General features: G+C 40.7%; 1 protein-coding gene across 1 annotated transcript in view; it reads left to right on the forward strand.

The window, feature by feature from the left end:
- Positions 1-1,220: 1,220 nt before the first annotated feature.
- The window catches only part of LOC124167315 (triple functional domain protein), a 352,896-nt gene continuing 339,504 nt past the window's right edge, over positions 1,221-14,612 (forward strand). Inside the window, exon 1 of the mRNA XM_046545291.1 lies at positions 1,221-1,292. The gene's annotated coding sequence lies outside the window, so the exon portion shown is untranslated. The remainder of the gene's footprint in view (positions 1,293-14,612) is intronic.

Raw genomic sequence — 14,612 nt, forward strand, 5'->3', positions numbered from 1 at the left:
TAACGTTAAAGTGAAGGATTAAAGTAATGGATTTGTATGCTCTCTACAGTTCGAAGCTTAAGGACTTTTTTTCTTGCTAATTTCTCACTTGATGACCATTTGACGTTATTTGATAATTGTGTGTCATCCTCAACAAAGCCTAAAGTCCACGTAATTGCTCTTTTTTCTTTACCATGCGTGTATTAAATTTATATTTTTTAGTTCCTTTTGATCTCTTTACATTTTATCTTTCCTTTTATATTCATGAGGAATATTGAATAATAATTTGATCCAGGCTTTGTAATCAGTTTTGAAATTTTGGATGAAGGGGTCGTGGTAAATGTTAAAGGCTTGAATTTCTTACCTTGCGTGAAAAAGTTACCCTCATCGTTTTCATGACATTGGTGTACTAAATAATTATAATTATGGTCATATTTTGAATCACGATCAGTAAAACGTATATTGTTAGACCTTTTGATGCCGTTTTATTGATTATGGAAATATTTTGGGTATTTAATTGTGAAACTTTTCTCAATGAATTATGGTTGACAGCTAAATGGAAAACGATTAGGGACTGGAGCAAGAGCAATAATCAATTATATTTCTGCAATAGGTAAAAATAATATAGGTGTCATAATTTTGGTTAGTAATTGCGTGGTGATTCCTTAATTAATTAGCTGCAGGCAAATTTCCTTCGCATTCCGTGGGTGTATTTTACAAGGGAGAGACTCGCAGGAGGTATAAATAAAGCACGCTCTTGTCTCTCGCCGTAGTTGTCAACGGGTGTTTATTTGTTTGCCTATTGTTGATATTTTTTCGTCTTAATAGGACCCGTGACGTACCCCAGACAAATAGATCGAAGAAATAATGTGCCGTGAACCTCCCACTCATTTCAAGGAGGAACATCTCGACCAAAACTCCGCGTTAAACGGCGCAAGCATTCATTCCTGACAACTCCTTGTTCCCCGAGTGGATTCGGAAGTGCTGCGCATTTGTTCCCCAATGGCGCTTCCTCGCGACAAAATGTGTTTTCCATTAAAACTGGAGCTCATTTCCCTCCCTGCCTTGATTACACCTCTCGTTGTGAATTATCCACTCTGTTCTCGCCTCTCGCAAGTGGCAATCTCTGTTTCGTCTCTTTCCCTCTTGCTTTCCTTCCCTTTCTCACGTCCCTTCTCTTGTCTTCTTCTTCGCAGGTGTCGTCGTGGAGCGCAAGTCGGTCTGAGGGGGCGAGGCCCGTTCGGCGGGCCACATGCTGGGCCTCCTTGCACCGCGCTGGGGAAGAGCCTTTGAGGGAGGGACATAAGGAGCTGGTGAGTTTATTAGCACCCACACCCACCTTATTATGCGTTTATTCGTAGTATTGCAATCCTGAAATGGATATGCTGCAGCCCTCCATTTGTCCCCTTAGTTTCCTGATTTTCTTCTTCCTTGTATTCTTGATCCGGCCCAAGTTCTAATCTCTTATCCTTCTTTCGGTTTTTTCTTCGTTAAATCCCTCCGTTATATTTCTTAAGTCCTGGTTACACGGTACATTAACCCGTACAAATTAATGTGCGTTTGCGTGAATGATTTTGGAGGACCGGAACGGAACATGTACGAATTCATGAACCAAATTAGAACACTGTTCTATTTTCTGTGCATGCATTCGCACAAGTTGGGTGGTTACACGGTACATTTTGGCGTTCATACATTTAGACATTAACCCGTACGTGTTAATGTATCGTATGACCAGGCCTTTAATCATGGGAGAAGGGTTGCTACCATGCGATTCAAAACAAATATTTTTTCCTTGTGTTAATGATAATAAAACGTTTATCCGTCATGGACGAAATGCATTATCATGGACGAAAGGCCTTTAATCATGGGAGAAGGGTTGCTACCATGCGATTCAAAACAAATATTTTTTCCTTGTGTTAATGATAATAAAACGTTTATCCGTCATGGACGAAATGCATTGAGGCTGACATGAGAAGTACGTAGTGAGGGTACTTAGGAAGTGAATAATTCAATTCTCAATTTTTAATGTAACAGTTTTCCCAGGTATTTATGCCCCTACTGTAGGGCTTTTTCCATGTAGCTAACGTGATTTGAATTCAAAGGTAGCATTTAATTTCTAGTAACTCGAAGGTAGTGCGTCAACGCATCAACGTTTTTTTTTAATCGTGACTCTCTACTTATAAGAAGGATTGTATCATTTTAAGTCGATTTGATGTGCAAATAATAGCAGTAATCAGCATTTTTCCTATCATGAGACAAGTATTGCTATAAGAACCAGTGTAACTGATTTATAGTGCATTTTCGCTGTAATATAGGAATAAAAGCTTTTTTTTGTAGCCGTCGTTCGATGGAGTTAACTACGGTTATTAAATCGAAATTTTCATGTAAATAACATATCTTTCGTTTCTAGCGCCAACCTTTTTATGGCATGGCCAATCATCTGGTCCTTCTTGTTTCTTATGGCGCTTCACAGTAATCATCATCAGTATCCTCCTCTAGCACCAGATCTCTGAAGCCTTGCATGATTAGTTCATCTGTTGGGCTATATTTGAGGTCTATAGAGTGCTGTTGCACCCATGAATTTTTTCACGTACTGTTTTCTTGTCTCCATCATCACGCTCTTGAATTAGTTGCGATATTTTTGTCTTGAATGCCGTCTTAACGACGTAGTCTATACGTCACTGTCTATCATGCTTTTTCCATCCCGGGTCAAGATGCTATGGAGGTAAGTGAATGATATTACTTGCCGTTATTGTAGGTCTTAGCGGCTTTTAATCCAAATCCCTATAAGGGCCAGAAAGTCCGCTAAATTTTCAAGCATCGAAAGTTACGTCATTTCGACGTCAGTAGTTTTTGAATAGCAAAGAAAGCAATACTAATGGATTTATTGAATTTAAGACGTCACGATCATGGATATAACATAGTTTCGCAAAGTTTGGCCCTACAGCAAAGTTAGGGTGGATGTGGAAAGCTGACCGAATTGAAAGAATTAGGGGAACAGTTTTGGAGACAACCCTGAACCTGCCGGTTGTTTATTTGAATGCGGAAATTCCACTAACGAAAAATCTTTCGCCCGCAATTGAACTCAAAACCTTCGCATCGCACCGATTACTGCAATCAATCTAACTGACAAGGTGTCCTTTTCTCTGCAGAGCACTGTGTTAAGGTATTTTGTAGACATTCTGCGGTTCCAGATTCTAATCAGTAAGGAAATAAAGCATTTGTCTCTGTAATTCTTGCACGAAGGTCTGGAGAATCGAAATTGGGAATTAAGTGAAGATATTTAATAAACGAAGGCGATTAGTAACTGTAGTAATTTTTTTAAGTTCAGTACTTATATATTCTTCATAACTTAAATTGGGAAAAGGCATTTTTTCTTTGGTTTTGTCTAGTAACTCAAATTACGATATGTAGCAAACTTGTTACTATTCCTGAGGCAATTTTGGTTTCGGATTTCTTCACTCTCACTCGTTTGTTCACCCACCAGTTTTATGTAGCCGTCGAGAAAGTAATGCCTACCATCCTTCAGATACGGATAGAAGGATCGGGAGGGAAATGTGTTGTTGAACGAATGACTACAAAGATTAATGGAAGATAAGCAGCTAATTATTAGAGAGGACAGGATGCTCAGAAAGTGTATGATGAATTTTATTCAGGGGAGACTTTAGGGGAGGAGAAATTTGGATCTGACAAGGAAAGTCCCTCAAATGTCACCACCAGGTCTCGTTCAAATTTTGCTAGGTTGTAGAAAATGGATACCCATGATGTGAGGTTTTTGTTTCAGCCTCCAACGCTCAATACTTTTCGAGATATTATCCACGGAAAGCACCAGAAAAGGCCTAAATGTATGCATCCCGCAGGACAACAAAAAACCTTGTATTCCGTTGCTAGGACGAAGAGCACTGACAGGGTATTTTCGTGATGTGGGTTGCATAAAGTTAGGCGTTTTCCTGCTAGTTTCCGTTGCTAATATGTATCTCGAAAAGTGTTGAGCGTTGGCGGCTGAAAGAAAAACTACATCTCATGAGTATCCATTTCCTATCACCTAGCAAAATTTGAACGAGATCTGATGGTGGCACTTGAGGGACTCCACTCGTGAGCCGTATTATGGCAGTATTTTTTCTTTCGGGATGCAGTTTGACTACCTCTGGAATTTCAATGAAAAATCATTTTTTTATTATCAACATCTTGTCTTTAATAATTCCTCAACCTTTTTCGCGCCTATATATTTAGATATGTGTCGAAGTTGATTGTGGTACGTATGCATAGTTCAGTTTCATAGAGTATTGAATTTACGTCACTGTAGGTTTCAGTATGCATTTTTTTATGATGTCCAATGATAAAATAATGTGTAATAATATTCAGTTTTCTTTTGCGGTTTGTTGGATTTAGTTTCCCGTATTTTCCGACATATATTGTGTGTTTTATGATTTAATATTAATAACTGTTGGTGTATCTTATTTAATTATTAATGCCCTTGTTTTATTCGTGAGGAGTTGGTTTATGTCTAATTATATAATTTTCCTGACTCAACAATTCGTTACTCGCTGTTTGTGTGGCCTTATTCCTCTTCTGCTCTTACGTTTCCCGTTGTTTTTCGGCCCTCGCTTCGTAGATGCCCTTTTGTTTTTAGGTTAACAGCCTGGCGGCGGCGGTAACGATCCTCAGGCATTATAATTATGGCACTTAGTGTGCGTCGTGGCGCCTTAACCGAGTTTAGTGGTCGCGGTGCGGTGGAATGTACACAATTATCGTGAGTTGGAGCATTCTTTGTCATGACACAAAATTTATAAACCAGCGTGTTTTCCAGACCGTAGGAATAGGACATATTACATTGGAATCAACCTCAGTTTTGTTGACCCAATGTGGAACAAGGAAAATCCTAATATTTTTACTTGTTTCGTCGCATGCTCGTTGATTCGTCGATATTCAATGCGATAATTTAATTTTAGTATTGATACCTGGATAATAATCTTAATGAACGTGTGTGATGTAATGAAACCAAATTTGTATTAAGGAATTATGTAGAAGCAGTTTATTAGAAGTTTCGGTACAGAATTGTGTTTTCCATTACCTTTTGGATGAATAATACGTAATTTATTCGATTAAATCGTTGCCTCTTGTTTGCTGCTACCGGTTTTTATACTTGTGCCATTTTCAATAAATTTTCAAATTGCAGGTTTGTTTCCTAGTTTTGTGCAGTAACTTGCCTGCTCTCTTTTCTAATGGGATCCACATTCGTTTATTACATAAGTGTAATCCTATGTATGCGTTTGGTATAGTGGTTAAGAAATCATTTGAGGAACGTTTTCTTTGGTTTTCATGTAGTTGCTCCATTCAAATGCGTGTTTGCTCGTGGGTGAAATTGCAGCTATCGGTAAAAAGTTGAATGAGAAAATGAAACGAGTGAAACTCGATTGATTTTTGTTGGGAACATAATGGTTGAAATGTTTTTCTCTGTAACTTTGACTACCCATACTTGAATCCAAATCGTTCATGAATCGTTTCCCTTCCTCACACCCTATATTTTCTTTTTTCCCTTTTACCTCTCCTATAATTTCCTCCGAGCGTGCCTTTTTCACGGTCAGTCTTATTGTTTTGAACGCCTCTTTTCTCTTCCTCCCCGTTATTCGAAATCAACAGGTGCTGCGTTTCCCAATCCGAAAGGTTTTGTGGGGTGGCGGACTTCGGATGGCTGTGCGATGAAATGTTACGGGGCACCGGAGAAGTGCCTGCGGAAGGCCGATGTAATTGGACTGCTCCCTTGAATGGATAGACGGGTGATCCGATCACCATGGGCGTGTACGTTGCTCACACGTCCCGAGTAATCTCTGCCTACGGAGAGGTAAAATCGATGCGTCTCATCAATTTTGGTTCGCTCCACTGTTCGGACGTCAGTCTCCGTGGGAGGCGTCTTTTCAAATTCATTTCGTGGCCCTTCAGTTTGCTACCTGTATGCACTGTTCGAAATTGGTTTATAAGTGAATATTATTAGTATTATATTCTATAATCGGCCTATTTGTGAATTCATAACGTCTTTTTAACCAAATTTGTATTTTATTATTTGATTTAATGTCTCTATTAAGACATGCGATTTTGATCACCGTTATGTGCGGAAAGTATCCATAACGTTAATGTGTACGTAGGTTAGTGCGCCATTGTTGATGATCTGCCACCTTAATTTTGTTTCAGTTGCGTCAACCATGTGCGCGTTTTCACTTCCGAGCGTTATGAGCCTTCCGTATGCAGTAATTAATCGAGAACAATGAGCCAAGATTTGCTCTATTATATTTGTCTGTGGTTCATCGTTGAACAAAATCTTCCATAGAATACCCAGTGTCGTGTAGCCTGGTAATACCATCTTTCAATAGGATGTGATCATGTGGCTAAAGTGTGGTGCATAGTTTTTTGTTTGCCTTAGGTGATTGGAGTTGTATATGTTACAGTTTTGTTTTCTGATATTTTTTATCTTTTGTATTCGTTAAAATCCCCCTCTCTGCCTCAGTTCACTTCACTTTAAATTATGCCTAGACAACTTATTTATTTTTTAAAGCGGAATAACTTCCTAAATCGTCTCTAATAATCAGGGTTCCCACTCAACCGTGAAAACCTTAAAACCGTGAATAAGCCGTGAATTTAGTCTACCGTGAAAAAACTGGAAAAAGCCGTGAATTACGTCATATAACCTTAAAAATCTCTCAAACTTGATTTTAGAACTACGATTGAAATAGCAAAAGAAAAATTGATGCATATCGATCTTGTTTCAAAGTCAGTCATGCGCAGACACTGTCCACGCATTTATCAGCACACGTACATTCTCAGCGCAATTATTGGTCCGTGTGCCATGACGACACATTGACCTTAAGCCTGTACCAAAGCCAGAAGACTGGTAACCAAAGTGTTCGTTAACCCTGGCGAAAATTCAGACACTTCTTAATTTCCCTGGCATCCTGGTCCCTCCATTTTCCCGGTCACAACCTTAAGCCGGAGCTGAATTTTGCCAGCGGCGTCAAGAGAGAGAGAGCACTTTCATTGCTGCGTTTGAATTCACGGCGTCTGTCGCGTTTGTTAAATTTTTAGTTAACCTGCGGCCGATGATCGTTACGCGATCAATATTTCTGCCTAAAATGGTTTTTCTTTAGACCGTGAATTTGACGACATCTAGACCGTGAAAACCTGGAAAAAACCGTGAATTTTATATTTCAGTTTGGGTGGGAACCATGAATAAAGTTAATTTTTCATGCTCCCGCTATAGAGTTCCTTCGGCGAGCGTTTTTGATGCTGTTCGGGTTTTCATTAACCTGTCATACATAGGTGTTTATATCCCTCGAGAAAATCGCATTGCAGAAACAGGCGGTAGTTCTGCAGCTGTCTCTTGGTCGTAAAGCGTAACCGTCAACGTCATAATGATCAGCTGTCACCGTTCACGGTTAAGTTCAGAAATCCGACGTGCACCGAATGGGAACCCTGTGCTGTTTTTTCGTGCGTCGTGTGGCAACTCTTCAGTTTACTCGCGCTCTAATGTGTTCCCTCCTCGGTGTCATTCGGCCTCCGCAGGACGACAGCCATGGGTATCAGGGAATTGTAGTGGAGCGATATTGCTTTCGTATTTCTTGCCGTCAAAATTTATCGCCCGTATTATGGCAAAGCACCACCAAGATGAAATACGCCTACCAATATTGACTCGCAAAAGTGACGTGCCGTTTTCCGTACGAAAGAATATCGCTCAAGTCTAATTATGAGATATACCTTTCCTTTCACACGGAAAAGGGTAAAGTATAAGGTTCTTGGCATGGTGCTATGATAAAATTTTCTGGCATGTGAGATGAAATAGAGCCCGGGTTGGTGTGGTGGCAAGAGTTCCACATTTATATACCCTACTCCGCTATCTGGTCCTGGCGATATCGGTTGTTGTGCGATAGTCTCCTGAACAAGTTTGGTAGTGTGAGTTGAGCTCCACTTTACAGCCCTTGGTCCGTTGTAGAACACGTTACACACGGGTCTTCTTCGAGTCCTAGATTATGAGCAGGATTACGTGGGCTCCTATTTTCTTGCATCATATCCCCAGTAAGCCTCTATCTTTTTAATCTTCCCACCTGCTCTCATAGCAGATACGGACCCAAGTTGCCAGTCTGGAACTAACTTAGCTTAGTCTTGGATTTAGTTTGCTAGTGGAGGAGTTAGCCTATTAGGTTCTCCAAACACCTAGGTTATATTGGGTCATCTTTCCTATGGCCTTAATCGTTAGATCCAAGTGACGTCAAAGCTAATGGCTGGTGTAAACCCTTGTCAGTATGTCGTCTTGCCGATGTAGCCTTCCGGTGTAGCCTATTACGATGGGAGAATATATTTCCTGCGTTTTGAAGGGACTTAAGAAAAGAGGGCAATATATTTTGTAGTCCTTATTTTATTTCGTAAAGTTATAATCCGTGGTGAACCGCGCATGACGAAAAGGTGAAATATGTCTCCCGAATTGAAATAGATTTCATTACAAGGACTAGGAGAAGAATCACACGTTATGTTCTGTACAAATATTTGTTAAATGAGCCTTGATATTTTAATTTCATGTCGTAGGGACATTAATGGGAATTCTTATTTTATAGCTTGTTCCACATTGTGCCCACATTTCAAACGTCTTTACACTCCATTTTTCCATGTGTTTCATGTCTAAAAGTTCATATGACATTTTAATGTAATATAGCGAGAAACAAAGTAATAAAAAACAATAATTTTATCCCAAGTTATTAATGGAGGGAAGGTACGACGATGCGTTTTGCCTGAGTAGGGATTTGCGTAACGAGGATAGATATTTCAATTTTTAAATTTAGCTTTTTACAGAGCGAAAAAGTACTGATGATAAATATGTTAATATTTTTCATGAGTCTGTCTATACGGCCTTACTAGCTAGCTCCGTTCCTCTGAATTCCATTTGCCAATACGCTAGTATCCTTGAGGAGGTCTTGGTCTTGAGGAGGAATCTGAGCTGATCGTACTATGCCCACAGCAGCCCACCTACCATTTACCCTTTTGCATTGCTGATTTCCTTAGTTTTACCTCGAAATCTTGAAGAAAGAAAAAGTGGTGATTCTATACTTTTTTGTCAATTGGGATTTTTAATTTTTAACTGGTGGTTACTTATTTTTTTAATAGTACGTTTTGCAAAGAAGTTAATTTTTTTGTATTTTTACGCCGGGTTATTCGGTATTTCAATGTGTCTCGTAATTCTAACGTATGCATTCATCGCTACTTACCACTAAACTCAAAGCATTCACTAGAACGCTAATGTGGTTGAGTTTGTGAAACGGGAGCTCAGCCTACCACGCCCCTTTTGCCTTTTACCCTTCTCCCTCTCTCTCTAAGAGGTGCTCCCTTCAAAAGCGTCTTCGTCGTTATTCATTCTGCGTTTGCTACACGGTTCGGGTGACACGTCGAATCCTGGCTCCTCCTCCTCCTTTCCTCTGGCTACCGCCGCGCCAAACAGCCCATAGCGATCCTTAAATCCATAACCGCGGCAGCACCACCCTTTCGGCTGGCTCATCCCCTCTCCTCGGCAGGCAACCTTTGGGCCCGTCTCGTCATTTCAGCCTCTTCTTCGTCTGCCTCCCTTTAATCCCACCGTCGCGTCCCCCACCTCCTGCACTTGCCCATCCCTCTCTCCCCCACTGATGATCTGTCCCTCGTTTCATTCTCGTCTCGGGATAGAACATTGACACTAGCCGATTTACTTCTCGGTACACACTCATTTCACAATACGCTCCTTCACAAATTAATTTTATTGCCATATTATTTCCGAAAGAAGAGAATTGATGAGAGAACGCGTTAGAAGCTATCTCAATAATTTAACTGGTGTACGCTCAAAGAGATGATGTTTATATGTTACTAGGAGACCAACAAGCGTTGCTCGGTATGCATAGTACCCAGAGAAGTGGGAAATTTTTTTATGGAATTCATGGCAACATAGTAGAATTTATAGGTAAAGGAATAAATCAAGTATGGTGATGATGGTATACATTCCTATGTAGCAGCAAACAATGGAAAAAACGATCGTAGGCTTTCCCGGTGTATAGAATTGTGGAAGGTTACACGGCATTTCCACCGGGTCCGGTTCTCCAACTCCATCTCGGCCGACGTTTCGATGGGCGAGTTGGGGTTGGAGAACCTGACCCGGTGGAAATCCCGTGTAACCTTCCACAATGGAAAAAACTATTTCCGTATACCGCGCAAGGAATCAGCTGCTCAACAGCATGTATCATTTTGTGTCCGTACGTGCGTATACGAAAAGCGTCGAGTGAGCGTATACCCGCAGAAAAAGGTTTGTACCAAGAGGATTAATAGTTAAGAATAGAAACATTTGAGTTATGTTATCCCTTTGAGCGTGTCAAGAGGTGTACCTACCCATCAGGGTGTCCAAACACGGAAGTTGTATGACGTGACGTAGCAAACGGTAATGAGGAAATGGCGCAAAGGACGCGTCGGAAACAACCAGAAGTAGCGCTACGTAAGAGCTTGAGATAGACCTGCACCTTAATTTTGGTTGCAATCTGTGCAGCCGTATGGAAATGCAAAGCGGACTAGCAAACAGACATCCTCTTTTATAAATATAGATTTGTGGAAAATTAATTTTTTTCACTAGATATCATCTTCTCGTGCTTTCCAACACACCTGCCTCTTATATTGAAATTGTTCCAAGTGTTTGGTCTTTTACAGCGCGTTAAAGATCATGATCAGTTCCCATGTTTCATTTTCTTACAATGTGGATTGGATTCATTAACTCGAGGTGGAAGGCGCTGAGATGGCTTTATTTATGCTCCATTGATGTTTCCGTCTTAAGTCTTGCTCCGTCCATCACCCTCTTCTTTCTTTGCCGGCTCATTACCCATGTGTTCCTCCTCCTTCGGGCCGTTCGATATCCGCGGCCCCGGATATATTCGCTCACTCTTCGCGCCAGATCCCTTCCGCCAATATCGCTGTCTCTCTCAGCCAAGAACCTCACAGCTGCTTCGTCTGCGTCATCGCCTCTTCTGCCCCATCCTTCGTCACTCAAATGCGCGCATACGTTCAGCAAGGCGCCCACTAGGCCGCGCCGACTTCGTATTGTCTTTAATCCCTCGCGGGTGCATCAATCGCCGTACCGCCCTCGGACGTTATTGCGGAGCGGCGCCGACCTCCGGGAGCATTTCCAATTCAGAAATATTTCAATATGCAGGCATGCATCGCGGGTTTTCGACTCTGAAGATATTGGGCTTCGGTGGATTTTCCCTCGCGGAAAACGTCACCGTGAAGCTGCGAAGCTCCTGAGAACGCAATGTGCGATCAATATGATTCTGAATGTCGTAGTAATTGGATTGCTGCAATTCGCCCCAGTGGCTCGTTTGTTTTTTAGCGAGGGCAAGAATGAAAGATTCCTTCTGGCAAGGATACAGTAGGGTGAGATAAGATTAAAGTTCATATAAGTGCTCCTTCAAATGCATTGCTGCATCGGATAACGAATAAGGTTCGTTCCAGAATCAAATTCGCGTGCCGAAGCGTGATAACCCTTAGTTTTTTCGCGAAGTCGCTTGTTTTGACTCGCGTCTCTGCTTGACTGAAATTTTACTCACGCTTTTGACTGCTAATGAGCAGTCCCGGACAGAAAAATCTTACCATCCAGGAGACTGAAGTCCCGAATGGACGCCGGATTGGCGATGCCGCTGGACCACGCCCCCATTGCAAAGAGCATCAAACTCTCAGAGCGTCGAGCGAGGGCCCGCGATTTCGATGACGGTGCACGGGCCAAAACTTAGCTCCCGTACGAGTGAGAATTCTTCATGGAGTTGAGTTGCTAAGTTTTCTTGAGTAGGTGTTTTTTCAATCAGGCGGGAAGAATTTTTGTGCGTATCCCTTGGCAGAATATGTTAGAATTGGCAATCCAATTTGGCCTAACTATTATAAATATAGCGTTAGATGTATTAACTCTTCAATCGATCGTTGATAGCTGTTATTCCAGATAAATACATCTTTTCTCTCGCAGAAGGGACAGTGAAGTGAGGAAATTACTTCACACCGTTATTTGACATGAAGGTGACCTTATTGTAGGTGGTACCTTGTTCGTACGAGACATTTTCCGCCGCATGATTATTTCCATCCCCGGAAAGCATGATGAAATAAAATGAATGAACTGCTTTGGTGTCACTTCGTGGAAAATTAATTACTTGGAGCGAAATATCGCAATTGCCAAACCCTTGCCTTCACTGATAGCATTCACCGCTGTCTTTTGATTAATTATTGTTCTATTTTTGAATTTTATTGGGAAAGCGAGGTGGCGGTGGGTCGAGCGCTTGGATAATGATGGGAGGATTTCAGGCTCACATTTGATTGAACCCTTCGGAGTCCTTAGAGCATAAAAGTTATCAAAGCATTAGGTGGTCAAGGGAGAGTAACTGTTCCCCCTCACGGAAAGGTGGAATTCATGCGCTTTCGCTTGATCTGTGGAGCTGCAACCTCTCTTATCCTAACTAGCTTTTGGATTGATGCACTTATTGATTGGATTGGTGGGCATGAAATTTCAGGGTGGTAAGATTTTTTCTTAAAAATTGGTAATAATTTAAGCTATGAAGAAAGTGAAATTCATCTTCATCATTAGTCAGAAATCTTAAGATTGGTTTGACGCTCTCCTATCCGCTAGCCTATGCATTAAATTCAAGTGAAATTATTCTGCCAAAATATTCTTTCCTCTCTTTTGTCAGAGCGCGCCTTTTCAGAAACATTATTTCGCTTTATCTCAATTCTTTTTATTACAAGCATTGCCGAGATATCGTTTTAGCGGAAAATTCGACGATGAAGTTGAAGTTTGTTTACTTGTTCGGTGATGTGTTTCTGTAATTCAATGACTTTAATATATGTATTGATGCGTGGACTGCTGGTAAAGCTACCTTGTTTCTCGATATCACATAGCGTCGTATTCGTCAAATTTCTGCGTTGTCTCTTGTGTCTCTGCATTCCTCTCTTCACCTGAGCTTGGCGCGTGGCTCATCAGGTGTGCCATCAAGCGGATAAAATGATCTTCCTCCTCCACCTAGCGTCTCAAGTTTTTGCCGTTTAAGATGAAGTTTCGCGAAAAGTGTGTACATTCCTACTACTCGTGTTTATGGCGTATATTCTTCACCGGGACTCGGAAACTTTCCTACGCACAGAGACCTTGGGAGTTGAATTCTCTTGAATTTCGCATGTCTTCTGGGGCCAATAATTTATAATCCGAGTAACAGCATTGCAATTTCGCTAATATTTATGTGTTGCATAAATTTTCTGAAGACGTCAGCGATTAAAAAGTTTCTCTGAGTGCATTGCAGGACTTTCAAGTCCCTTAAGCTGTATGGTGATAGTTTTCCGGGTTCATTCCGCGTTGATTCTTATTTTGTGGACAAAATTTAAATGTGGATTTATTCTCATTTTGTTGATTTTTTTTGTCCACAAAATAAGAATCAATGCGGAATGAACCCGGAAAACTATCACCAATCAACTCACCGCGGAAGCCTCCGTAATAATTTTTCCCTTAAGTTGTAGTTGTGAAAGCTTTGTTGATGTAAACTGTATTGTATCCTTGATGCTCGAGAATAAGCTGTGTCCGCAATTTCCCCGTAGATTGTGGAAAGACGCGCGTCTTTTATCTCCGGTTTAGTCTAACTTGCGAAATTCCGGAAGTACTAAATTTTAGTTCCCTTGCATTGTTTCTCTTGTGAACGATGTGAACTTGACCTGCTTCGAGAAGATTAAGTGGCGGGAAGTCATCGCTTCGGAGATAGCAAAACGTGTAACATTCGGGAGAAGAACCGAGGTGACGGAATAAGTAATATTGTTGTGCTCGGTATCGCCTGAAACTTAGTGGATGAGCGTGAATTTTCATTCTTTACTCGCGTTTTTTAAAATTAATATCATGCGAATTATATTTTGGTTGATATGGTATATAATCGGTCTATTTTTCTAAAATCTCACGAATTTGACTATTTTTACTATTGTTCTATTCAGATAGTTTGATTTTTTTTCATCCTTCCTATCTCCATTTTTACAAATGATGGGTTCATAGTAGCACAACTATGAACTAACACGTGAGTATGAAGAATGAATAAAAGACCCGTTATTGTTTGACTCTTCTCTAAGCGCGGAAGAAAAAGTTGGGAGTAAAATTAGTATGTGTCTTGCCGCCTTATCTTTTTGCGCCTAAGGATATATTTTTGTTTAGGTTGAGGCGGAATCACTATAGTGCACTGTGATTTGTAGTGATGGAACAAGTTTTATTGAGAATGCTCACATGAAAAATTTCTCACTAATTCATCACCGTCCAAATTTTTAAATACCATTTTGCTCAAAAATGCCCATAATCTTTACGGCAATCTCTGATAAAGAATCCTCTTGGACCAAGGAATAACTAATTGCCCGTTGACCTCTTCGGCAATGCTATTTATTCGGCATGGTTCAGCATTTTCTTAAACCTTGTTTTAGCTCATCATATAGATGAAGACTACTGACCGGTTTTATAAAAATCAGGTCGGAGTTTATCATTAAATGATTCAACCTTCTAAGCTTGATGGATATGTGCAAATGAAGGCTCTCGTTAGTTATAATGGATCATGCTACTAGTCAGTTTTTGGAATTTA

Source organism: Ischnura elegans, chromosome 1 (genome assembly GCF_921293095.1).
Source record: "Ischnura elegans chromosome 1, ioIscEleg1.1, whole genome shotgun sequence".
NCBI classification, from domain to species: domain Eukaryota; kingdom Metazoa; phylum Arthropoda; class Insecta; order Odonata; family Coenagrionidae; genus Ischnura; species Ischnura elegans.